At 39.7% G+C, this 26,026-nt stretch overlaps 1 non-coding gene across 1 annotated transcript; it reads left to right on the top strand.

Moving 5' to 3' along the window:
- The first annotated feature begins 19,249 nt into the window (after positions 1–19,249).
- LOC130977756 (small nucleolar RNA R71) lies at positions 19,250–19,353 on the top strand. Its single transcript, XR_009085434.1, has one exon. It is a non-coding gene; the product is annotated as a small nucleolar RNA R71 (small nucleolar RNA).
- Positions 19,354–26,026: the final 6,673 nt, after the last annotated feature.

Here is a 26,026-nt window from a genome sequence, read left to right as displayed (position 1 = left end):
CATGGGTGATGCCTCCAGACTGGTTAGCTGTGCGAGTGACAGCCGCATAGGATATTTCCCCGAGAGGATTGAAAGTAGCCACAGCTGATGGTGAACCCCTAAACAAAGCTTGCCATGGAAAGGAGTAAGAAGGATTGAGTAGAAGCAGTAGGAGAGCAGGCGTCCGTGAGCCATGCAGCATCTCCATGCACTTACCTGAAATTCTCACCAATGAATCTGCATAAGTATTTCTATCCTTTTTATTTTCTTTTTATTATTAATTTTCAAAAACCATAAACTATTTTAATCTGCCTAACTGAGATTTACAAGGTGACCATAGCTTGCTTCATACCAACAATCTCTGTGGATTCGACCCTTACTCACGTAAGGTTATTACTTGGACGACCCAGTACACTTGCTGGCTAGTTGAACGGAGTTGTGAATTCAAGTAAAGAAAATAAACAGTGCCCTAAGAGTAAACATCCTTTAAGTATAAAAGAACATATGATCACAATTTCGTCCACCAAGTTTTTGGCGCCGTTGCCGGGGATTGTTCGAGTATGGACAACTGACGGTTCATCTTGTTGCTCAGATTAGGTAATTTTCTTTTCAAAATCTTTTTCAAAATTTTTCCTTTATTTTTCGTTTTTCTTCACATTATTTTCGAAAAAAATTAATAAAAATCCAAAAAAATTAGAAAATCATAAAAATCAAAAATATTTTGTGTTTCTTGTTTGAATTTTGAGTCAATTTTTAAGTTTGGTGTCAATTGCATGCTTTTAAAATTTTTCTTGCATTTTTTCGAAAAATTCATGCATTCATAGTGTTCTTCATGATCTTCAAGTTGTTCTTGATAAGTCTTGTTTGATCTTGATATTTTCTTGTTTTGTATTGTTTGTTGTTTTTCATGTGCATTTTTGTATTCATATTTTCCATACATTAAAGATTTCTAAGTTTGGTGTCTTGCATGTTTTCTTTGCATCAAAAATTTTTCAAAAATATGTTCTTGATGTTCATCATGATCTTCAAAGTGTTCTTGGTGTTCATCTTGACATTCATAGCATTCTTGCATGCATTCATTGTTTTGATCCAAAAATTTCATGCATAAAATATTTTTGTTGTTTTTCTCTTTCATAATTAAAAATTCAAAAATCAAAAAAATATCTTTTCCTTATTTCCCTCCAAAATTTCGAAATTTTGGGTTGACTTGGTCAAAAAATTTTCAAAATTAGTTGTTTCTTACAAGTCAAGTCAAAATTTCAATTTTAAAAATCTTATCTTTTCAAAATCTTTTTCAAAAATCATATCTTTTCTAATTTTTTTTCTATTTTTCAAAAATTTCAAAAATCTTTTTCAAATTATTTTCAAAATCTTTTTCTTATCTTTATATGTAATCTTCGAAAATTCACTAATAATTAATGTGATTGGTTCAAAAATTTGAAGTTTGTTACTTTCTTGTTAAGAAAGGTTCAATCTTTAAGTTCTAGAATCTTATCTTGTAGTTTCTTGTTAGTGAAGTAAATAATTTCAAAAATTTTTGAATTAAATCGTTTTATCTTTTATTTTGATCTTTTTCAAAAATCTTATCTTTTTCATAATTGATTTTAAAATATCTTATCTAACTTCTTATCTTCTTATCTTTTTCAAATTTTGATTTCAAATCTTTTTCAATCAACTAACTAACTTTTTGTTGTTTCTTATCTTTTTCAAAACCACCTAACTACTTTTCCCTCTCTTATTTTCGAAAATATCTCACCCCTTTTTCAAAAATTCTTTTTAATTAATTAATTGTTTCATGTTTAATTTTAATTACATTTTATCTCTAATTTTCGAAAATTACTAACCTCTTTTTCAAAATTATTTTCGAATTCTCTCTTCTTTTTTCTACTTCTATTTAATTATTTAATTATTAACACTTCTCTTCACCTCTCTTCATCCAATATCCGAACCCTCTTCTTCATTCTTCTACCCCTTTCTTTTTCTACTAACATAAAGGAATCTCTATACTGTGACATAGAGGATTCCTCTCTCTCTTTTCTTGTTTTCTTCTCTTTCATATGAGCAGGAACAGGGAAAAAGGCACTCTTGTTGAAATAGATCCAGAACCTGAAAGGACTCTGAAGAGAAAATTAAAAGAAGCTAAATTACAACAATCCAGAAGAGACCTTCTTGAAATTTTCGAACAAGAGAAAGAGATGGCAGAGGAAAATAATAATAATAATAATGCAAGGAGAATGCTTGGTGACTTCACAAAGCCAACGTCCAAGTTTGATGGAAGAAGCATCTCCATTCCTGCCATTGGAGCCAATAACTTTGAGCTTAAGCCTCAACTAGTTGCTTTAATGCAACAAAACTGCAAGTTTTATGGACTTCCATCTGAAGATCCTTATCAGTTTTTAACTGAATTCTTGCAGATCTGTGAGACTGTAAAGACGAATGGAGTTGATCCTGAAGTCTACAGACTCATGCTTTTCCCTTTTGCTGTAAGAGACAGAGCTAGAGTATGGTTGGATTCACAACCCAAGGACAGCTTGGACTCATGGGATAAGCTGGTTACTGCCTTCCTGGATAAATTCTTTCCTCCTCAAAAGCTGAGCAAGCTGAGAGTGGATGTTCAAACCTTCAAACAAAAAGATGGTGAATCCCTCTATGAAGCTTGGGAAAGATACAAGCAGCTGACCAAAAGATGTCCATCTGACATGTTTTCAGAATGGACCATTTTAGATATATTCTATTATGGTCTCTCTGAATTTTCGAAAATGTCATTGGACCATTCTGCAGGTGGATCTATTCACCTGAAGAAAACGCCTGGAGAGGCTCAAGAACTCATTGACATGGTTGCAAACAACCAGTTCATGTATACTTCTGAGAGGAATTCCGTGAACAATGGGGTACCTCAGAAGAAAGGAGTTCTTGAAATTGATGCTCTGAATGCCATATTGGCTCAGAACAAAGTGTTGACTCAACAGGTCAACATGATCTCTCAAAATCTGAATGGATTGCAACATGCATCCAACAGTGCTAGAGAGGCAGCTTCTGAAGAAGCTTATGATCCTGAGAACCCTGCCATGGCAGAGGTTAATTACTTAGGTGAACCTTATGGAAACACCTATAACTCATCATGGAGAGATCATCCAAATTTCTCCTGGAAGGATCAACAAAAACCTCAACAAGGTTTTAACAATGGTGGACGTACTAGGCTGAGCAATAGCAAGTCTTTCCCATCATCTTCTCAGCAACAGACAGAGAATTCTGAACAAAACACTTCTAATTTAGCCAATCTAGTCTCTGATCTGTCAAAGGCCACTTTCAGTTTCATGAGTGAAACAAGATCCTCCATCAGAAATCTGGAGGCACAAGTGGGCCAGCTGAGTAAGAAAGTCATTGAAACTCCTCCCAGTATTCTCCCAAGCAATACAGAAGAGAATCCAAAAGGAGAGTGCAAGGCCATTGACATAGTCAATATGGCCGAATGCACAAGGGAGGAGGAAGATGAAAATCCTAGTGAGGAAGACCTCCTGGGACGTCCCTCGAGCAAGAAGGAGTTTCCTATTAAGGATCCAAAGGAATCTGAGGCTCATATAGAGACCATAGAGATTCCATTAAACCTCCTTCTGCCATTCATGAGCTCTGAAGAATATTCATCCTCTGAAGAGAATGAAGATGTGACTGGAGAGCAAGTTGCTCAATACTTAGGAGCTATCATGAAGCTGAATGACAAGCTGTTTGGTAATGAGACTTGGGAAAGTGAACCTCCCTTGCTCATTAGTGAACTAGATGCTTGGATTCAGAAAACTCTACCTCAAAAGAAACAAGATCCTGGCAAGTTCTTAATACCTTGCACCATAGGCACCATGAGTTTTGAAAAAGCTCTGTGTGATCTGGGGTCAGGGATAAATCTTATGCCACTCTCTGTAATGGAGAAGCTGGGAATCATTGAGGTACAACCTGCCTTGTTCTCATTACAATTGGCAGATAAGTCCATAAGACAAGCTTATGGAATAGTAGAGGACGTGCTAGTAAAGGTTGAAGGCCTTTACATTCCTACTGACTTCATAATCCTATACACTAGGAAGGAAGATGATGAAAGCATGATCCTAGGAAGACCTTTCCTAGCCACAGCAGGAGCTGTGATAGATGTCAACAGAGGAGAGTTAGTCCTTCAATTGAATGGGGACTACCTTGTGTTTAAGGCACATGGCCATCCCTCTGTGACAAAAGAGAGTAAGCATGAAGAGCTTCTCTCAGTTCAAAGTCAAGAAGAGCCCACACAGTCAAACTCTAAGTTTGGTGTTGTGAGGCCACAACCAAACTCTAATTTTGGTGTTCAAACCCCATATCCAAACTCTAAGTTTGGTGTTGGGAATACCACACTTAAGTTGACCTGATCATCCTGTGGCTCCAAGAGAGCCACTGTCAAGCTATTGACATTAAAGAAGCGCTTGTTGGGAGGCAACCCAATTTTATTTATCTAATTTTATTTTATTTTGTTTCTTTGTTATTTTTGTGTTTAATTAGGTACATGATCATGAGGAGTCACGAAAAAAATCAAAAAAATTAAAAACAGAGTCAAAAACAGAAGAAAAAAATTTTCACCCTGGAGGTAGCGCAGACTGGCGTTCAACGCCAGTAAGATGCATCTGTCTGGCGTTCAACGCCAGAACAGAGCACCATTATGGTGTTGAACGCCCAAAACAAGCAACAACCTAGCGTTGAACGCCAGGATGGTGCACGAAGAGGACAATCTGGCGCTGAACGCCAGAAACAAGCATGAAACTGGCGTTCAACGCCAGAAACATGCATTACATGGGCGTTGAACGCCCAGAACATGCATCAATGGGCGTTTGAACGCCAGAATGTTGCATGAAGGCATGTTACATGCCTATATGGTGAAGGAATGGTATTTGTTTTCACCTCAGGATCTGTGGACCCCACAGGATCCTCACCTTAGGATCTGTGGACCCCACAGGATCCTCACCTCAGGATCTGTGGACCCCACAGGATCCCCACCTACCACATACCTTTTAATCCTAATCACACTCTCCTAATCCAAATCTCATTCTCAATGTCACACTTCCCAACACCCTTCACCAATCACCTCAATTCCTCTTCCCAACATCTTCTTCACCATTCACATCAACCTCCTCTTCCCCATACACCCCACCTACCCTCATAAAATTCAAAATTCACTTTCCCACCCATTCCCACCCAAATGGCCGAACCTACCACCCTCCCCTTTCCCTATAAATACCCTTCCCTTCTTCATCATTTTCACACAATACAAACCCCTTCTTCTCTCAAATAGCCGAACCCACTTCTCTCCCTCTCCACCATATTCTCTTCTTCTTCTACTATTCTTTTCTTTCTTGCTCGAGGACGAGCAAATTTTAAGTTTGGTGTGGTAAAAGCATAAGCTTTTTTTGTTTTTCCATTACCAATGGCACCTAAGGCCGGAATTTCCTCAAGAAAAGGAAAAGGGAAAGCAAAAGCTTCCACCTCCGAGTCATGGGAAAGGGAGAGATTCATCTCCAAGAGCCATCAAGACCACTTCTATGATGTTGTGGCAAAGAAGAAGGTGATCCCTGAGGTCCCTTTCAAGCTCAAGAAAAATGAGTATCCGGAGATCCGACTTGAGATTCAAAGAAGAGGTTGGGAAGTCTTAGCCAACCCTATACAACAAGTCAGAATATTGATGGTTCAAGAGTTCTATGCTAATGCATGGATCACTAGGAACCATGACCAAGGTATGAACCCAAACCCAAAGAATTATCTCACAATGGTTTGGGGGAAATACTTGGATTTTAGCCCGGAGAATGTGAGGTTGGCGTTTCATTTACCTATGATGCAAGGTGATGAACACCCCTACACTAGAAGGGTCAACTTTGATCAAAGGTTGGACCAAGTCCTTAGGGACATTTGTGTGGAAGGCGCCCAATGGAGAATAGATTCCAAAGGCAAGCCAGTCCAACTAAGAAGACTGGACCTCAAGCCTGTAGCTAGAGGATGGTTAGAATTCATCCAAAGATCCATCATCCCTACAAGCAACCGATCTGAAGTTACTATGGATCGGGCCATCATGATCCATAGCATCATGATTGGAGAGGAAGTGGAAGTTCATGAAGTCATCTCCAATGAACTCTACAAAATAGCTGACAAGCCTTCATACATGGCACGGCTAGCCTTCCCCCACCTTATATGCCATCTATGTTTCTCAGCTGGAGTTATCATAGAAGGAGATGTCTCCATTGAAGAAGACAAGCCCATCACCAAGAAAAGGATGGAGCAATCAAGAAAAGTTCCTCACGGCCCTCAAGGAGAACATGAAGAAATTCATCATCAACAAATGCCTCAAGGAAGGCACTTTCCTCCCAACAACTATTGGGAGCAACTCAATACCTCTTTAGAAGACTTGAGCCATAATGTTGAACAATTAAGGGTGGAACATCATGAGCACTCCATCATTCTCCAAGAAATAAGAGAAGATCAAAGAGCAATGAGGGAGGAGCAACAAAGGCAAGGAAGGGACATAGAAGAGTTGAAGAACATCATGGGTCCTTCAAGAAGAAGACGCCACTAAGAGGTGGATTCATTCCTTGTTCTTTATTTCTTTCTGTTTTCGGTTTTTAATATTATGTTTATCCATGTTTTGTGTCTTTATTTCATGATCATTAGTATGTAACCATGCCTTAAAGCTATGAATGAAATCCATTAGTCCTTCACCTCTCTTAAAAGAAAAATGTTTTAATTCAAAAGAACAAGAAGTACATAATTTTCGAAATTATTATTGAATTTAGTTTAATTATATTGATGTGGTGATAATGCTTTTTTCTGAATGAATGAATGAACAGTGCATATGTCTTTTGATCTTGTTGTTTATGAGTGTTAAAATTGTTGGTTCTTGAAAGAATGATGAACAAAGAGAAATGTTATTGATGATCTGAAAAATCATGAAATTGATTCTTGAAGCAAGAAAAAGCAGTGAAAAAAAAAAATTGGCTATCTAAAAAGAGTATATAGAAAAAGAAGGAGCAATAGAAAAAGCCAATAGCCCTTAAAACCAAAAGGCAAGGGTGAAAAGGATCCAAGGCTTTGAGCATTAATGGATAGGAGGGCCCAAGGAAATAAAATCCAGGCCTAAGCGGCTAAATCAAGCTGTCCCTAACCATGTGCTTGTGTCATGAAGGTCCAAGTGAAAAGCTTGAGACTGAGTGGTTAAAGTCGTGATCCAAAGCAAAAGAGTGTGCTTAAGAGCTCTGGACACCACTAACTGGGGACTCTAGCAAAGCTAAGTCACAATCTGAAAAGGTTCACCCAGTTATGTGTCTGTGGCATTTATGTATCCGGTCGTAATACTGGAAAACAAAGTGCTTAGAGCCACGGCCAAGACTCATAAGTAGCTGTGTTCAAGAATCAACATGCTTAACTAGGAAAGTCAATAACACTATCCAAAATTCTAAGTTCCTAGAGATGCCAATCACTCTGAGCTTCAAAGGAAAAAGTGAGATGCCAAAGCTGTTCAGAAGCAAAAAGCTACAAGTCCCGCTCATGTAATTAAATTAATATTCAGTGATATTTTGGACTTTATAGTATATTCTCTTCTTTTTATCCTCTTTGATTTTCAGTTGCTTGGGGACAAGCAACAATTTAAGTTTGGTGTTGTGATGAGCGGATAATTTATACGCTTTTTGGCATAGTTTTTACATAGTTTTTAATGAGTTTAAGCTACTTTTAGGGATGTTTTCCTTAGTTTTTATGTTAAATTCACATTTCTGGACTTTACTATGAGTTTGTGTGTTTTTCTATGATTTCAGGTAAATTCTGACTGAAATTGAGGGATTTGAGCAAAACTCTGAAAAAGGCTGACAAAAGGACTGCTGATGCTGTTGGAATCTGACCTCCCTGCACTCGAAATGGATTTTCTGGAGCTACAGAACTCCAATTGGCGCGCTCTCAACGGCGTTGGAAAGTAGACATCTAGGGCTTTCCAGCAATATATAATAGTTCATACTTTATTCGAAGAATGATGACGTAACTTGGCGTTGAACGCCAAGTACACGCTGCTGTCTGGAGTTAAACGCCAGAAAAACGTCATGATCCGGAGTTAAACGCCCAAAACATGTCATAACTCAAAGTTCAACTCCAAGAGAAGCCTCAGCTCGTAGATTAATCAAGCTCAGCCCAAACACACACCAAGTGGGCCCCGGAAGTGGATTTATGCATCAATTACTTACTCATGTAAACCCTAGTAGCTAGTTTATTATAAATAGGATGAATTACTAATTTATTAGGAATCTTTGGTCTCAGTTTTGTTCTATTCTTCATCCTAAGAGACTATTGATCACGTTTAAGGGGGCTGGCCATTCGGCCATGCCTGAACCTTCTGCTTATGTATTTTCAACGGTGGAGTTTCTGCACACCATAGATTAAGGGTGTGGAGCTCTGCTGTACCTCAAAGATTAATGAAGTTCTATTTTCTTTTATTCAAATCTCTCTTATTCTTATTCCAAGATATTCATTCGCACCCAAGAACATGATGAATCTAATGAGTCAGATAACCCTCATTATCATTCTCACTTATGAACGCGCGTGATTGACAACCACTTTCGTTCTACATGCAACAAGGCTTGAATGTGTATCTCTTAGATTCCCCAACAGAATCTTCGTGGTATAAGCTAGATAGATGGCGGCATTTATGAGGATCCGGAAAGTCCAACCTTGTCTGTGGTGTTCCGAGTAGGATCCTGGGAATCCGGAAAGTCTCACCTTGTCTGTGGTATTCCGAGTAGGATTCCGGTAATGAATGACTGTGACGTGCTTCAAACTTGTAACCTGCTGGGCGTTAGTGACAAGCGCAAAAGAATCAAGGGATTCTATTCCAGTAGGAGCGGGAACCAACCGGTGATTGGCCGTACTGTGACAGAGTGCGTGAGCATTAGCTTTCACTGCGAGGATGGGATGTAGCCATCAGCCATGGGTGATGCCTCCAGACTGGTTAGCTGTGCGAGTGACAGCCGCATAGGATATTTCCCCGAGAGGATTGAAAGTAGCCACAGCTGATGGTGAACCCCTAAACAAAGCTTGCCATGGAAAGGAGTAAGAAGGATTGAGTAGAAGCAGTAGGAGAGCAGGCGTCCGTGAGCCATGCAGCATCTCCATGCACTTATCTGAAATTCTCACCAATGAATCTGCATAAGTATTTCTATCCTTTTTATTTTCTTTTTATTATTAATTTTCGAAAACCATAAACTATTTTAATCTGCCTAACTGAGATTTACAAGGTGACCATAGCTTGCTTCATACCAACAATCTCTGTGGATTCGACCCTTACTCACGTAAGGTTATTACTTGGACGACCCAGTACACTTGCTGGCTAGTTGAACGGAGTTGTGAATTCAAGTAAAGAAAATAAACAGTGCCCTAAGATTAAACATTCTTTAAGTATAAAAGAACATATGATCACAATTTCGTCCACCAGCCAGCAAGAAGATGAAGCAACTGAAGGGCGTGACACGCCAGTCTCATGGCGTGGCACGCTGGTAATGTTTTCCAGAGAGGAAGAAGAGGAGCCAATGAACTCAGGCGTGCCACTTGGATGGCGAGGCGTGGCACGCCGGCAAGGGGGTGAAGCTTTAAGAAGGGCGTGGCACGCCAGACCCTGGGCGTGCCACGCTGGTAAAAATCTCCAGAAGCATAGAAATAAGGGAAGTGACCTTGGGCGTGCCACTTTGGTTCGAAGGCGGGGTATGCCAGGCTACTTTGCCCTTTAAAATGTCCTGGGCGTGCCACTTAGGTTCGAAGGTGTGGCATGCCAGGGGTGAAACAGAGGACGGCGTGCCACTTGAATGGAGAGGCGTGGCACGACAAATCAGAAACAAAAGGAGAGTGACACGCCAGAGAAGCGCCAGTCACACGCCAGCTGGAAGATCACGTTTGTTGAGTTTCTTTTCCCTCCAAATTGTAATTTTCCTTTCACTTTTGTAATTTTCTTTTATTTTCTAGATCTAGGAGTAGTATAAATACCCTTGGAAGTATTGGAAAAGGGAGTAAGCTAGTCACAGAGTTTAGGTTTGATTTCACTTTTTACTTTCACACTTCATCTCTTCCATCTTTTGTACTTTCTCTCTGAGCTATGAGTAGCTAAATTCCCACTCATTGATAGAGGGAGCTCTATTGTGCTTGATGGATTAATGATAGTGAATTTCTCCTTCTCTTCATCTTCTCTTTGATTTGCTAGAAGGAATTTCGATTTTAATGCTTAGTGTTCAATTAACTTGGAAAAGAGATTGAATGCAAAATGGGTTTCATGGGAACCTTGGAAAAGGAAACATGAAACCATGCTAGAAATCCCTTCTCACACTTGAGTAGAATCTGGGTTTTGGTGTTTGGATATGGTGACATATAATCCTCCCTCTACCTGGACCTATGATGATGTGTGGTATAATCAGGGACCAAGCATATCTCTCTTCATGAGCAATTAGACCAATGAATTGGCTATTGATCAAGATCTGAGAGATTGAGTCACCAAGGGATTGGGGCTCAATCAATCATGATTGCCAAGAGGTCAATGAGTTGCATGATTGAAGAGGATATGAGCTGGAATTAATCCAAAGAGACAATATCTCCTGATCTCAATGAATTCCCCCACTCTTATCTCTCCCATTCTTTTATAGCTTTACTTACATTCTGCAAAATCCCATTCCCCTTTACATTCTTGTTACTCCCATTTATGCACTTTATTGCTTTATTCTATTTCTTTTGTCATTTATGTTTCTGCCATTTATAATTCTTCACACACAACTTATTCTGTTGAGCTTGACTAATTCACCAATTGATTAAAATTGCTCAAATCTACCAATCTCTGTGGATACGATCCCACTTCACTGTGGGTTAATACTTGACGATAATTTTGGTGCGCTTACCAAGAGCGGATTCATCAATATTATTGGGAAAGGTTAGTGAATTCAGCCCATCATTAGGCAACCACCACAAGAGTGAATTGAGTATTTGATATTGGTTATTTGAATTGTGTGAGTGAAAGCACAAAATTGATATAGAATAGCACAATAAACAATAACCAATCCAATAATGAGCAGAAAACTCCTTATTCATCATGAAACATAAAGAAAAAGATCACATGGTAAAATACTTGTTACAAAAAATGATAAGCTTGATAAGAATCAAGTTGAGCCACTCAAACAAATGCAAAGCATTAACAAGGAACAAGTACTTGTCATGTGATGAATTTTAATATGAAAGATCATGATGAACAAGTAATTTCAACTCAATTCACTCAATTCAATGCACTTACAATAGTTCACCTAATATGCAACAAAATGCAAATGCGCAAATCCAATTAGGTGCTAGTGAATCAAAGCAAATTATAAGTGCATTGATGACATTCAAGCAACAAGCAACACAGTCAACATCAAACAAACACTTGCAACTTATTCAATTAACAAGCAAGTAAACCAAAACTAATATAACTACTAAAACCAAAATGCGATGCAATGAAAACTAAGTAAAGTAAGTAGAGAAACATGGAACAAAAAAACAAGAAAAGAGAGGGATGGAAAGTGTATTAGGGATTATTTAAGGTGGAATAGGAATGTTGCCCAAAATAGCACCTGTGCGTACGCACAGGTTGTGCGTACACACACTAGGTGAAAAGGGGAGGGGTGCGCCCGCACAAATTGTGCGAACGCTCTAGACAGAAGAGGGGGGTAAGAGGTGCGCATGCACACAAGTGTGTGCGCACGCACATAAGACTTTTCTTTTTGTGTAGGATCATGTGTGCGTGCGCGCACTCAGAAGCAAAAAGGGGTGAGGATGTTTCCGCACACAAGCTGTGCCATCGCTCCCACCAAAGGGGATGTGAGTTGGCGTGCAGATGCACACGTCTGTGCGGCCGCACAAAGAGCACAAGAAGGGGGACGGGTGCATACGTATAGAGCAGTGCGCACGCACAAGACGTGAAACAAGGAGGTTGTGCATTCGCACAGGTGTGTGCGCATGCACAGATGCCATGTTTTCCAAAAAAAATTCTTCAAATTCTAGGGCCCTCCACCTTATCTCAACACATTTTTCAACCCCAAACATTCAAAACTTCACAAAATCATGATCCAAATGAAAGTTAACCTACCAAATTCAAAATTAAATTAACCTAAGCTAGCTAAGATAAGCAAAAATGCAAGAAATCAAAACTATAAACAAAGAGAAAAGGGTAGGAAAGATGTTACCAAGGTGGGGTGTCTCCCACCTAGCACTTTAGTTTATAGTCCTTAAGTTGGACTTGTTGAGGAGACTCTTGCTAGGGTGGCTTGTATTTCCATTCCTCCTTGAATCTCCATCCATGCTTGGCTCTTAAAGCTCCTCTGGGATCCCATATTCTAGGCTCCCGCTCGATTTCTTGTTGATCACTATGGTCCAAACTGGATGAACAAACTCTCAAATGACCCTGAGATAACGCAACACTCTCCGGAAACCACTCAATTATACTTCACACCATACTTGAGCTCCAAGTCTTGAATTGATTTTCTTGAAGAACCTTGGACTTGCTTAGAAACCAGCACTTCTTCCTCCACCATGTACAAACCCAAGAAGGACCTTGAGTTGGTAGTCCGTCTCCAAGATATCATATTGGTGGGGGCTAATGAAACTCATAGGTGAAATTTCCACCCACTCAATATGTTCTTGGACCGGAATTGCTTCCTCACCAACTTCCTCCTCCTCTTCCCCATCACTTAAGTCATAACAAGGAGGTTGTGAGAAGTCTATCTCCATGTCTCTCTCAAACTCAATGGGGAAAGGCTCATTGGGATCATCAAGCGGATTGATCAAGGAGGACAAAAAATCATCTATGATGGAATCCTCATCTTGATCAATCTCCCTTAATACCTCATTTCTCTCCTCTGGTTCACATACTTCCCTTTCCTCCTCTATTTACACTTCGAGCTCTAACCCTTCTTCTTTCCCTTGTGAATTGGTGTGCGAAATTGTGATCACTACTTTTCACAACTCAAATAATCCCTAGTAATGGCCCCAAAAACTTGGTGCTCAATACCATGGCATAAACACAACTTTGCACAACTAACCAGCAAGTGCACTGGGTCGTCCAAGTAATAAACCTTACGCGAGTAAGGGTCGATCCCACGGAGATTGTTGGTATGAAGCAAGCTATGGTCACCTTGTAAATCTTAGTCAGGCAGACTCAAATGGGTATAGATGATGAATAAAACATAAAGATAAAGATAGAGATACTTATGTATATCATTGGTGAAAGCTTCAGATAAGTGTATGAAGATGCTTTCCTTTCCGTCTCTCTGCTTTCCTACTGTCTTCATCCAATCCTTCTTACTCCTTTCCATGGCAAGCTTATGCAAGGGTTTCACCGTTGTCAGTGGCTACCTCCCATCCTCTCAGTGGAAATGTTCAACGCACCCTGTCACGGCACGGCTATCCATCTGTCGGTTCTCGATCAGGCCGGAATAGAATCCAGTGATTCTTTTGCGTCTGTCACTAACGCCCCGCCCTCAGGAGTTTGAAGCACGTCACAGTCATTCAATCATTGAATCCTACTCAGAATACCACAGACAAGGTTAGACCTTCCGGATTCTCTTGAATGCCGCCATCAGTTCTTGCCTATACCACGAAGACTCTGATCTCACGGAATGGCTGGCTCGTTTGTCAGGCGAGCGCTCGGTTGTCAAGCGATCAACCATGCATCGTGTATCAGGAATCCAAGAGATATTCACCCAATCTAAGGTAGAACGGAGGTGGTTGTCAGTCACACGTTCATAGGTGAGAATGATGATGAGTGTCATAGATCATCACATTCATCAAGTTGAAGAACAAGTGATATCTTGGAACAAGAACAAGCTGAATTGAATAGAAGAACAATAGTAATTGCATTAATACTCGAGGTACAGCAGAGCTCCACACCTTAATCTATGGTGTGTAGAAACTCCACCGTTGAAAATACATAAGAACAAGGTCTAGGCATGGCCGAATGGCCAGCCTCCCAAAGTGATCAGAAGATTCAAAGATCTCAAGATGTAAAATACAATAGTAAAAAGTCCTATATATAGAGAACTAGTAGCCTAAGGATTACAAAGATGAGTAAATGACATAAAAATCCACTTCCGGGCCCACTTGGTGTGTGCTTGGGCTGAGCAATGAAGCATTTTTCGTGTAGAGACTCTTCTTGGAGTTAAACGCCAGCTTTTGTACCAGTTTGGGCGTTTAACTCCCATTTTGGTGCCAGTTCCGGCGTTTAACGCTGGGAAATCTGAAGGTGACTTTGAACGCCGGTTTGGGCCATCAAATCTTGGGCAAAGTATGAACTATCATATATTGCTGGAAAGCCCAGGATGTCTACTTTCCAACGCCGTTAAGAGCGCGCCAATTGGGCTTCTGTAGCTCCAGAAAATCCACTTCGAGTGCAGTGAGGTCAGAATCCAACAGCATCTACAGTCCTTTTCAGTCTCTGAATCAGATTTTTGCTCAGGTCCCTCAATTTCAGCCAGAAAATACCTGAAATCACAGAAAAACACACAAACTCATAGTAAAGTCCAGAAAAGTGAATTTTAACTAAAAACTAATAAAAATATACTAAGAACTCAACTAAAACTACTAAAAACATACTAAAAACAATGCCAAAAAGCGTACAAATTATCCGCTCATCACAACACCAAACTTAAATTGTTGCTTGTCCTCAAGCAACTGAAGATCAAAATAGGATAAAAAGAAGAGAATATGCAATGAATTCTGAAAACATCTATGAAGATCAGTATCAATTAGATGAGCGAGGCTTTTAGCTTTTTGCCTCTGAATAGTTTTGGCATCTCACTCTATCCTTTGAAATTCAGAATGATTGGCTTCTTTAGGAACTCAGAATCCAGATAGTGTTATTGATTCTCCTAGTTAAGTATGATGATTCTTGAACACAGCTACTTCATGAGTCTTGGCCGTGGCCCAAAGCACTCTGTCTTCCAGTATTACCACCGGATACATACATGCCACAGACACATAATTGGGTGAACCTTTTCAGATTGTGACTCAGCTTTGCTAAAGTTCCCAATTAGAGGTGTCCAGGGTTCTTAAGCACACTCTTATTGCCTTGGATCACAACTTTAATTCTTTCTTTTTCTTTCTTTTTCTCTTTCTTTTTTTCGTTTTTTTTTAATACACTGCTTTTTCTTGCTTCAAGAATCATTTTTATGATTTTTCAGATCCTCAGTAACATGTCTCCTTTTTCATCATTCTTTCAAGAGCCAACATTCATGAACCACAAATTCAAAAGACATATGCACTGTTTAAGCATACATTCAGAAAACAAAAGTGTTGCCACCACATCAAAATAATTAAACTGTTATAAAATTCAAAATTCATGCAAATCTTACCTTTTTCAATTAAGAACAATGTTTATTTAAGAAAGATGATGGATTCATAGGACATTCATAACTTTAAGGCATAGACGCTAAGATACTAATGATCATAAGACACAAACATAGATAAACATAAGCACTAAAATTCGAAAAACAAGAAAATAAAGAGCAAGGAGATTAAAGAACGGGTCCACCTCAGTGATGGTGGCTTGTTCTTCCTCTTGAAGGTCTTATGGAGTGCTTGAGCTCCTCAATGTCTCTTCCTTGTCTTTGTTGCTCCTCTCTCATGATTCTTTGATCTTCTCTAATTTCATGGAGGAGGACGGAATGTTCTTGGTGCTCCACCCTTAGTTGTCCCATGTTGGAACTCAATTCTCCTAGGGAGGTGTTTAGTTGCTCCCAATAGTCTTGTGGAGGAAAGTGCATCCCTTGAGGTATCTCAGGGATCTCATGATGAGAGGGGTCTCTTGTTTGCTCCATCCTTTTCTTAGTGATGGGCTTGTCCTCATCAATGGGGATGTCTTCCTCTATGTCAACTCCCACTGAATAACAGAGGTGACAAATGAGGTGAGGAAAGGGTAACCTTGCTAAGGTAGAGGACTTGTCCGCCACCTTATAAAGTTCTTGGGCTATAACCTCATGAACTTCCACTTCTTCTCCAATCATGATGCTATGAATCATGATGGCCCGGTCTAGAGTAACTTCAGACCGGTTGCTAGTGGGAATGATTGAGCGTTGGATAAACTCCAACCATCCTCTAGCCACGGGCTTGAGGTCATGCCTTCTCAATTGAACTGGCTTCCCTCTTGAATCTCTCTTCCATTGGGCGCCCTCTTCACAAATGTCAGTGAGGACTTGGTCCAACCTTTGATCAAAGTTGACCCTTCTAGTGTAAGGATGTTCATCTCCTTGCATCATGGGCAAGTTGAATGCCAACCTCACATTTTCCGGACTAAAATCCAAGTATTTCCCCCGAACCATAGTAAGCCAATTCTTTGGGTTCGGGTTCACACTTTGGTCATGGCTCTTGGTGATCCATGCATTGGCATAGAACTCTTGAACCATTAAGATTCCGACTTGTTGAATGGGGTTAGTAAGAACTTCCCAACCTCTTCTTCGGATCTCATGTCGGATCTCTGGATATTCACTCTTTTTGAGTGAAAAAGGGACCTCAGGGATCACCTTCTTCAAGGCCACAACTTCATAGAAGTGGTCTTGATGCACCCTTGAGATGAATCTCTCCATCTCCCATGACTCGGAGGTGGAAGCTTTTGCCTTCCCTTTCCTCTTTCTAGAGGTTTCTCCGGCCTTGGATGCCATAAATGGTTATGGAAAAACAAAAAACAATGCTTTTACCACACCAAACTTAAAAGGTTTGCTCGTCCTCGAGCAAAAGAAGAAGGAAGAGAGTAGAAGAAGAAGAAATGAGGAAGAAGGGAATGGCTTTGTGTTCGGCCAAAGAGGGGGAGAAGTGGTGTTTAGGTTGTGTGAAAATGAAGGGGTGAAGAAGGGTTTATATAGGAGAGGGGGGCTCATGGTTCGGTCATGTATGGGTGGGTTTGGGAGGGAAAGTGGTTTGAATTTGAATGGTGAGGTAGGTGGGGTTTTATGAAGGATGGATGTGAGTGGTGAAGAGAAAGATGGGATTTGATAGGTGAAGGGTTTTTGGGGAAGAGGTGTTGAGGTGATTGGTGAATGGGTGAAGAAGAGAGAGAGTGGTGGGGTTGGTGGGGATCCTGTGGGGTCCACAGATCCTGAGGTGTCAAGGAAAAGTCATCCCTGCACCAAATGGCATGCAAAATCACGTTTTGAGCCAATTCTGGCGTTAAACGCCGGGCTGGTGCCCATTTTTGGCGTTTAACGCCAGGTTCTTGCCCTTTCCTAGCGTTTAACGCCAGTCTGGTGCCCCTTTCTGGCGTTAAACGCCCAGAATGGTGCCAGACTGGGCGTTAAACGCCCACCTGCTAGCCTTACTAGCGTTTAAACGCCAGTAAGTTCTTCCTCCAGGGTGTGTTGTTTTTCTTCCTGTTTTTCATTCTGTTTTTGCTTTTTTAATTGATTTTGTGACTTCTTATGATCATCAACCTACAAAGAAAAATAAAATAACAAAAGAAAATAGATAAAATATAACATTAGGTTGCCTCCCAACAAGCGCTTCTTTAATGTCAGTAGCTTGACAGAGGGCTCTCATGGAGCCTCACAGATACTCAGAGCAATGTTGGAACCTCCCAACACCAAACTTAGAGTTTGAATGTGGGGGTTCAACACCAAACTTAGAGTTTGGTTGTGGCCTCCCAACACCAAACTTAGAGTTTGACTGTGGGGGCTCTGCTTGACTCTGTTTTGAGAGAAGCTCTTCATGCTTCCTCTCCATGGTGACAGAGGGATATCCTTGAGCCTTAAACACAAAGGATTCTTCATTCACTTGAATGATCAGTTCACCTCCATCAACATCAATCACAGCCTTTGCTGTGGCTAGGAAGGGTCTGCCAAGGATGATAGATTCATCCATGCACTTCCCAGTCTCTAGGACTATGAAATCAGTAGGGATGTAATGGTCTTCAATCTTTACCAAAACATCCTCTACAAGTCCATGAGCTTGTTTTCTTGAGTTGTCTGCCATCTCTAATGAGATTCTTGTAGCTTGTACCTCAAAGATCCCTAGCTTCTCCATTACAGAGAGAGGCATGAGGTTTACACTTGACCCTAAGTCACACAGAGCCTTCTTGAAGGTCATGGTGCCTATGGTACAAGGTATGGAAAACTTCCCAGGATCTTGTCTCTTTTGAGGTAATTTCTGCCTAGACAAGTCATCCAGTTCTTTGGTGAGCAAAGGGGGTTCATCCTCCCAAGTCTCATTTCCAAATAACTTGTCATTTAGCTTCATGATTGCTCCAAGATATTTAGCAACTTGCTCTTCAGTGACATACTCATCCTCTTCAGAGGAAGAATACTCATCAGAGCTCATGAAAGGCAGAAGTAAGTCCAATGGAACCTCTATGGTCTCATTTTGAGCCTCAGATTCCCATGGTTCCTCATTAGGAAACTCATTGGAGGTCAGTGCACGCCCATTGAGGTCTTCTTCAGTGGCGTTCACTTCCTCTCCTTCCTCTCCAAATTCAGCCATATTGATGGCTTTGCACTCTCCTTTTGGGTTTTCTTCTGTATTGCTTGGAAAAGTACTTGGAGGGAGTTCAGTAACTTTCTTGCTCAGCTGTCCCACTTGTGCCTCCAAATTCCTAATGGAGGATCTTGTTTCAGTCATGAAACTTTGAGTGGTTTTGATTAGATCAGAGACCATGGTTGCTAAGTCAGAGGGGTTCTGCTTAGAATTCTCTGTCTGTTGCTGAGAAGATGATGGAAAAGGTTTGCCATTGCTAAACCTATTTCTTCCACCATTATTGTTGAAACCTTGTTGAGGTCTCTCTTGATCCTTCCATGAGAAATTTGGGTGATTTCTCCATGAAGAATTATAGGTGTTTCCATAGGGTTCTCCTAGGTAATTCACCTCTTCCATTGAAGGGTTCTCAGGATCATAAGCTTCTTCTTCAGATGAAGCATCCTTAGTACTGCTTGGTGCATTTTGCATTCCAGACAGACTTTGAGAAATCAAATTGACTTGTTGAGTCAATATCTTATTCTGAGCCAGAATGGCATTCAGAGTATCAATCTCAAGAACTCCTTTCTTCTGATTTGTCCCATTATTCACAGGATTCCTTTCAGAAGTGTACATGAATTGGTTATTTGCAACCATTTCAATTAGTTCTTGAGCTTCTGTGGGCGTCTTCTTCAGATGAAGAGATCCTCCAGCAGAGCTATCCAAAGACATCTTGGATAGTTCAGAGAGGCCATCATAGAAAATACCTATGATGCTCCATTCAGAAAGCATGCCAGAAGGACATTTTCTGATCAATTGTTTGTATCTTTCCCAAGCTTCATAGAGGGATTCTCCATCCTTCTGTCTGAAGGTTTGGACTTCCACTCTAAGCTTACTCAATTTTTGAGGTGGAAAGAACTTTGCCAAGAAGGCATTGACTAGCTTTTCCCATGAGTCCAGGCTTTCTTTAGGTTGTGAGTCCAACCATGTCCTAGCTCTGTCTCTTACAGCAAAAGGGAATAGCATTAGTCTGTAGACCTCAGGGTTAACCCCATTAGTCTTGACAGTGTCACAGATTTGCAAGAATTTAGCTAAAAACTGATGAGGATCTTCCAATGGAAGTCCATGAAACTTGCAATTCTGTTGCATTAGAGAAACTAATTGAGGCTTAAGCTCAAAGTTGTTTGCTCCAATGGCAGGGATAGAGATGCTTCTCCCATAGAAGTCGGGAGTAGGTGCAGTAAAGTCACCCAGCACCTTCCTTGCATTGTTTGCATTGTTGTTGTTTTCGGCTGCCATGTCTTCTTCTTTGAAGATTTCTGTTAGGTCCTCTACAGAGAGTTATGCCTTAGCTTCTCTTAGCTTTCGCTTTAAGGTCCTTTCAGGTTCAGGGTCAGCTTCAACAAGAATGCCTTTGTCTTTGTTCCTGCTCATATGAAAGAGAAGAGAACAAGAAAATGTGGAATCCTCTATGTCACAGTATAGAGATTCCTTGAGGTGTTAGAGGAACAGAAAAATAGAAGAAAGAGGTAGAAGAATTCGAACTTAATGAGATAGAGTTCGAATTGTGCATTGAAAAGGAGTGGTACTTGATGGTGTTTTTGTGGAAAAATGAATTTCCAACACACAAATCCAACCGGCAAGTGTACCGGGTCGCATCAAGTAGTAATAACTCACAAGAGTGAGGTCGATCCCACAGGGATTGATGGATCAAGCAATTTTAGTGGGTGATTAGTTTAGTCAAGCTAACATTGAGTGAATTGTGTGAAGTTGATCAACAGAAAGTAAATTGCAAGGAATTTAAAAGATGCAGAAAATAAAATTGGCAAGTAACTTAAAGAACAAGAAAGTAAAATTGCAAGAATCTTAAATGACAAGAAATGTAAATTGCATGAAAAGTAAAGGGGGTTGGGTGCTGGAAATTAAAATTCAACAGGAAAGTGTAAATAGCAATCAAACAGAGAAGTAAAAGGTGCAAAATGATGCAACAGATCTAAACAGAAAATGGAAATTGCTTGAAGAATTCTAAACAGAAAAGCAGTGCTTAATTTGCAGCAATTTAAAGGAATGTTGAAGATCTCAGGATTGGAGGAGACTAGATACCAAGTCTAGATCTCAAATCCTTCCTTGATCCAACAAGAACAATTACAGAAGAAGTAAAGGAAAGCAAAGTGCAGAAATCAGAAAAAAAGAAGAAATGAGCAGAAAATAGAATTCAATTATGCAGAAAATTAAAGAAGAGATCTCAAGGTGAGATTGAAACAGAAGTTCTTCAATTCTTCACCCAAGATCCAAAGCAAGAAAAGTGAAGAGTGCTCAAGCAGGAACCAGGAAGAAGAGAGATCGATTCTCCTTCCCAATTCTCTAGCAAATTCCAAAGTTCAAAATTAAAATGCAAGTATAAAGGAAAACTCAAAGATAAAGTCTCCAGCCCCCAATTACATAAAACTAGCTCCTATTTATACACTTTCTATTCTTGAATTTTGGGGTTTGGATGGGCTTTTGATTTTGTGAAGAAATGAATTAAATTGGGTTTTTAATTCAATTTTAGCCCATGAAGGAAAATTGCTTCCAGGAGGCTGCCCTGCCCTTGTGGAGGGCAGGGCAGAAAATTGAAGCTTGGTGTGAGAATTGGTGCGGCGTGGTGCGAGGATTGGTGCGCCAAAGGTGCGTGGAACGCTGCTTGGTGCGCAAGGATGCTGCCCTGCCCGCGCCAAGGGCAGGGCAAGAAAAGTTGGTGCGCCATGATTGAGAGTTGGTGCGCGCATGGTGCTGCCAGGGGAGTGATTTGGCGTGCCAGGAATGTGCGTGAGGCACCACACGATGCTGCCCTGCCCGCGCCAAGGGCAGGGCAGAGTTTCAAAAATGAGGTTCCGTGTGTCTCCCTCTTCGAGCCTTGGTGGAAGCATTTTGGTTTATTTTCGCTTGTTTTTGGCCCTTAAAGATGCCTTTCGTTCCTGCCTCAATTGGACGCCAAATATGGATTTCTATATATCGTTGGAAAGCTCTGAATGTCAGCTTTCCAACGCAACTGGAAGCACATCAATCGGACGTCTGTAGCTCAAGTTATAGCCCTTTGAAGTAGGCATGGTCATGCTGTGTGCGGCCAGATTTTAACTTAGCGAAAATTTTGCTTCCAATCACATTTTGCATCACAATTCTGCCCTGCCCTTGGCAAGGGCAGGATCGTGTGCGTGCTGGCTACTTCCTTTCTTGATTTGGTCATGGGCCACGCTTTTAAAAGCGTGGCCTAAGGCTCCAAAGTGTACCCAACTTCAAAGTGTGTCCCAAAGCTCTTTTTTTCTCCTTTTTTTGTGCTTCTTTGCTTCTTTTTCTTCTTATTTCCTACAAGATTTATAAAATTAAAATATCAAGAAAATATATCATTTAAGTACAAGAAGCATTCAATATTTAAGCACAAATCATTAATTTCTTGTATGAAAAAGCATAGAAAATGGGTATATGATGACATGTCATCACAACACCAAACTTAAATCTTGCTTGTCCCCAAGCAAGAAAAGAATCATGCAATAAAGATTGACAATCCAAGGTAAGAAGAATAGCAACTCAATGTTCATGGCAAGCTAGTTTTCTATGCATGCTACAATTACAAAAGAGATGTAAATGATTGATGCTTCTATCTAGCTTATTTTATGAAATCTTTTTCTTATAATTCTTCCTTGAAACAAGCTTGATGATTTTTTTTTCTCCTTTTGGGTGCTTTGCCCCATGAGTTAATAACAAAGCTACGACTTCTAAATGCTTTGTTTTCAAGTATTACCACTTGATACATAAGCACCACAAGCATTTAATTAGAGGACTTCATTAAGCTCATTTTTCTTTTCTTTTCTTGACTCTCTAATCATTGATGCTCAGAGCCTTGAGCTTTGAGGGAGTGCTTTTGCACTTGAGCCTAGCCTTGACTTCTAAATGTTTTGTTTTCAAGCATTTGGCTTGATACATAAACACCACAAGCACTTAGCAAATAAATTGCCATTGGTACTCAGAGCCTTCAGCTTTCTCATTCTTTCCCTTTTTCTTTTCTTGCTTTAATTGTATTTGCTTCTTCAAGGTTTTCATGATTTCAAAAGATTTCACAAAATGTACTAGATGAAAAACTTCAATTAAATAAAATCTAATGCAATTGAGCAACAATCAAACATACTAGCTTTCCAATACTTGTATGCACATGCTAAATTCTTCTTTAATTCCTTGTTTGTTTATGATCATGATGCTTTTTTGCTTTTGAATTTACAAAACTCAAGTTGGTAGTCATAATGTCACAACAACATATTTCAAATCAAATTCAAGCTATGCTTAGTCATACCACACATGTATACAGAAAATATAAAGACAATCATGCAATTTAAAGTGTTAGAAACAAATGAGAGGAAAAGGAACTTTACAACCTTGTAGTCCATCTTCTCTATTGTTGTCATTTTCCTCCCATTCTTCTCCTTCCCATACCAAATCAGAATGCTTGCTCTTCCTCAAGCAACAATTAGAACAATGGTGGTGGGGTCTAAAATGGATCATGAATGTCTTACACAAGAGGATGTCAGTAGCATATGTGTTTAGGCAAGCAAGATTAAGATAACAATCAAGGCACAGAGAAATAAAAACACTATGATTGCAAACATAAGATGGTGTGCATGATACATTGCATAAAAAAATATAAGTGGCACACCAAACTTAGTGTGACACTTTCACTTGGAATTGATGCAAGTATCTTGTAAGGATTGGAACCAAATTTTGTTGCATAGCAACACCAAACTTAGAATACAACCATATGTCAATTTATTTGAATTAAAACTAAACAAAAGAAACTGTTATATGTTAAATATAATCACCAAGCCAAGAATATGTCATGAATAAGGATCTCTTGGTGATATATTAACAAAAACAGTTAAGAAGCAAAATAAGTGGAAGTATTAAAAATAAAGAAGTAACTAAAGTAAACAGAATAATAAAGTGTCAAACCAAAAGAAAAACAACACTACAAAGGCCTTATGATTATGCAGACAAGTGGTGTTGCTTAATGAATTGCATAGAGAATTAAGTGGCACACCAAACTTAGAATCTTAGTGTGTCACTTCCATTTTTGATTTGATGCACTCATCCAAAAAGATTGAAAACAAGTTGTTGCAAGACAACACCAAACTTAGAATGTAACCATATGCCCATTTATTGAATTTAAACAAAGTAAAGAACGAAGACAAAGCAGAGAAGAAATGTTACCTACGGTTGGGTTACCTCCCAACAAGTGCTCTTTTAGTGTCATTAGCTTGACATGTTGTTATTCACTTTCTTCCTCTTCTTCCAATTGGTTAAGAGGAATGACTTCAAGGGGGGAGAAGTTTCAGCTTTTGTCCCCTTTCTTGGTTTCCTCTCAGCAAGCTTCCTTTTGCAAATGGCTTGATTGATCTTGCTTGCTGGCTTAGGGACAGAATTGGTGCTCTTGTTAGTTGCCTTCACTTCTTTGAATTCAAGACATGGTTGCTGTGTGATTTTTGGAGTTTGATCTTCATCCAGAGCCTTTTGAATTGGTGGTTCAATGAGCTTGTCCTTCATGAACCTCTCTGTTTCCCTTGAGTTTGGACGTTCTTGATTGTCCTCCTCACTAGCTTGTTTTTCCACTTCCTCTTTTACACTCAACATTTGCTTTAATAGCTCTTTCATGGAGGAGGTTTGTTGATCTTCCCAAGCTTTCTTCATCTCCTCTTCATACCTTTCAATCATGGATTCAAGTGTTGAGGTATTTAGGTCCAGGGAAGTTTGTGAGAGTTGTGAGTTGTCATGTGCTCTTGTCATCTCAAGTGCATTTTCATTTCCAACCACCTTTTCCTTCTTTGCAATTTCACTTGATGCAATAGCCTCTTCCTCTTGTTTTTCCTCCTTCTTCATTGCACTCTCCACTTGAGCTAGCTGCACTTCCATGTTTTTTAGGAAGTTCTCTTGTTCTTTCCAAACTTTCGTTGTCTCCTCCTCATATTTTTTGAACATGGACTCAAGCTTTGAGAACCTTGAGTGGTTCATGGAAGTTTGTGTGGGTGGTGAGTTTTGAAAGGGGCTTTCTGTTGAAGTATGGTCAAGTGATGATGTCTTTGGATGAATATCATATGGAGCATTAGAATTTCCTTCCCAGCCACCATTAGAATCATGACTAGCATCATTTTGTGGTGGAAGAAAGTATACCATATGATTTTCTTGCTCATCTTGTGTCTGTGAAGCATTTCTCCATGGATTGGAGTGCTCATGATCTGTGATTTCTTGGTGATATTCCCAACCATCATTAGAGATCGGTGATGGTGGGTGATATCCCATGAAATTTTGTTTGACCATAAGATGAGTTGAACTCCATTTGTATTTTATAAACATCAATGAAATTAGAAATTCATGTCACAGGATAGAATTTCTTAGTGAGGCAATAACTCAAACACCTTGCTATCAATTTAAAACAGAGAACAAAAACAAAAAAATGCTTGATCTAGACTTCTCACCCACTTAATCATTGTTGATCTAATCAATCCCCGGCAACGGCGCCAAAAACTTGATGGTGTTTTTGTGGAAAAATGAATTTCCAACACACAAATCCAACCGGCAAGTGTACCGGGTCGCATCAAGTAGTAATAACTCACAAGAGTGAGGTCGATCCCACAGGGATTGATGGATCAAGCAATTTTAGTCGGTGATTAGTTTAGTCAAGCTAACATTGAGTGAATTGTGTGAAGTTGATCAACAGAAAGTAAATTGCAAGGAATTTAAAAGATGCAGAAAATAAAATTGGCAAGTAACTTAAAGAACAAGAAAGTAAAATTGCAAGAATCTTAAATGACAAGAAATGTAAATTGCATGAAAAGTAAAGGGGGTTGGGTGCTGGAAATTAAAATTCAACAGGAAAGTGTAAATAGCAATCAAACAGAGAAGTAAAAGGTGCAAAATGATGCAACAGATCTAAACAGAAAATGGAAATTGCTTGAAGAATTCTAAACAGAAAAGCAGTGCTTAATTTGCAGCAATTTAAAGGAATGTTGAAGATCTCAGGATTGGAGGAGACTAGATACCAAGTCTAGATCTCAAATCCTTCCTTGATCCAACAAGAACAATTACAGAAGAAGTAAAGGAAAGCAAAGTGCAGAAATCAGAAAAAAAAGAAGAAATGAGCAGAAAATAGAATTCAATTATGCAGAAAATTAAAGAAGAGATCTCAAGGTGAGATTGAAACAGAAGTTCTTCAATTCTTCACCCAAGATCCAAAGCAAGAAAAGTGAAGAGTGCTCAAGCAGGAACCAGGAAGAAGAGAGATCGATTCTCCTTCCCAATTCTCTAGCAAATTCCAAAGTTCAAAATTAAAATGCAAGTATAAAGGAAAATTCAAAGATAAAGTCTCCAGCCCCCAATTACATAAAACTAGCTCCTATTTATACACTTTCTATTCTTGAATTTTGGGGTTTGGATGGGCTTTTGATTTTGTGAAGAAATGAATTAAATTGGGTTTTTAATTCAATTTTAGCCCATGAAGGAAAATTGCTTCCAGGAGGCTGCCCTGCCCTTGTGGAGGGCAGGG

Source organism: Arachis stenosperma, chromosome 4, assembly GCF_014773155.1.
Source record: "Arachis stenosperma cultivar V10309 chromosome 4, arast.V10309.gnm1.PFL2, whole genome shotgun sequence".
NCBI lineage: Eukaryota > Viridiplantae > Streptophyta > Magnoliopsida > Fabales > Fabaceae > Arachis > Arachis stenosperma.
Note: the sequence above shows the minus strand (reverse complement) of the source record. Positions and strands in the feature narration are given on the sequence as shown.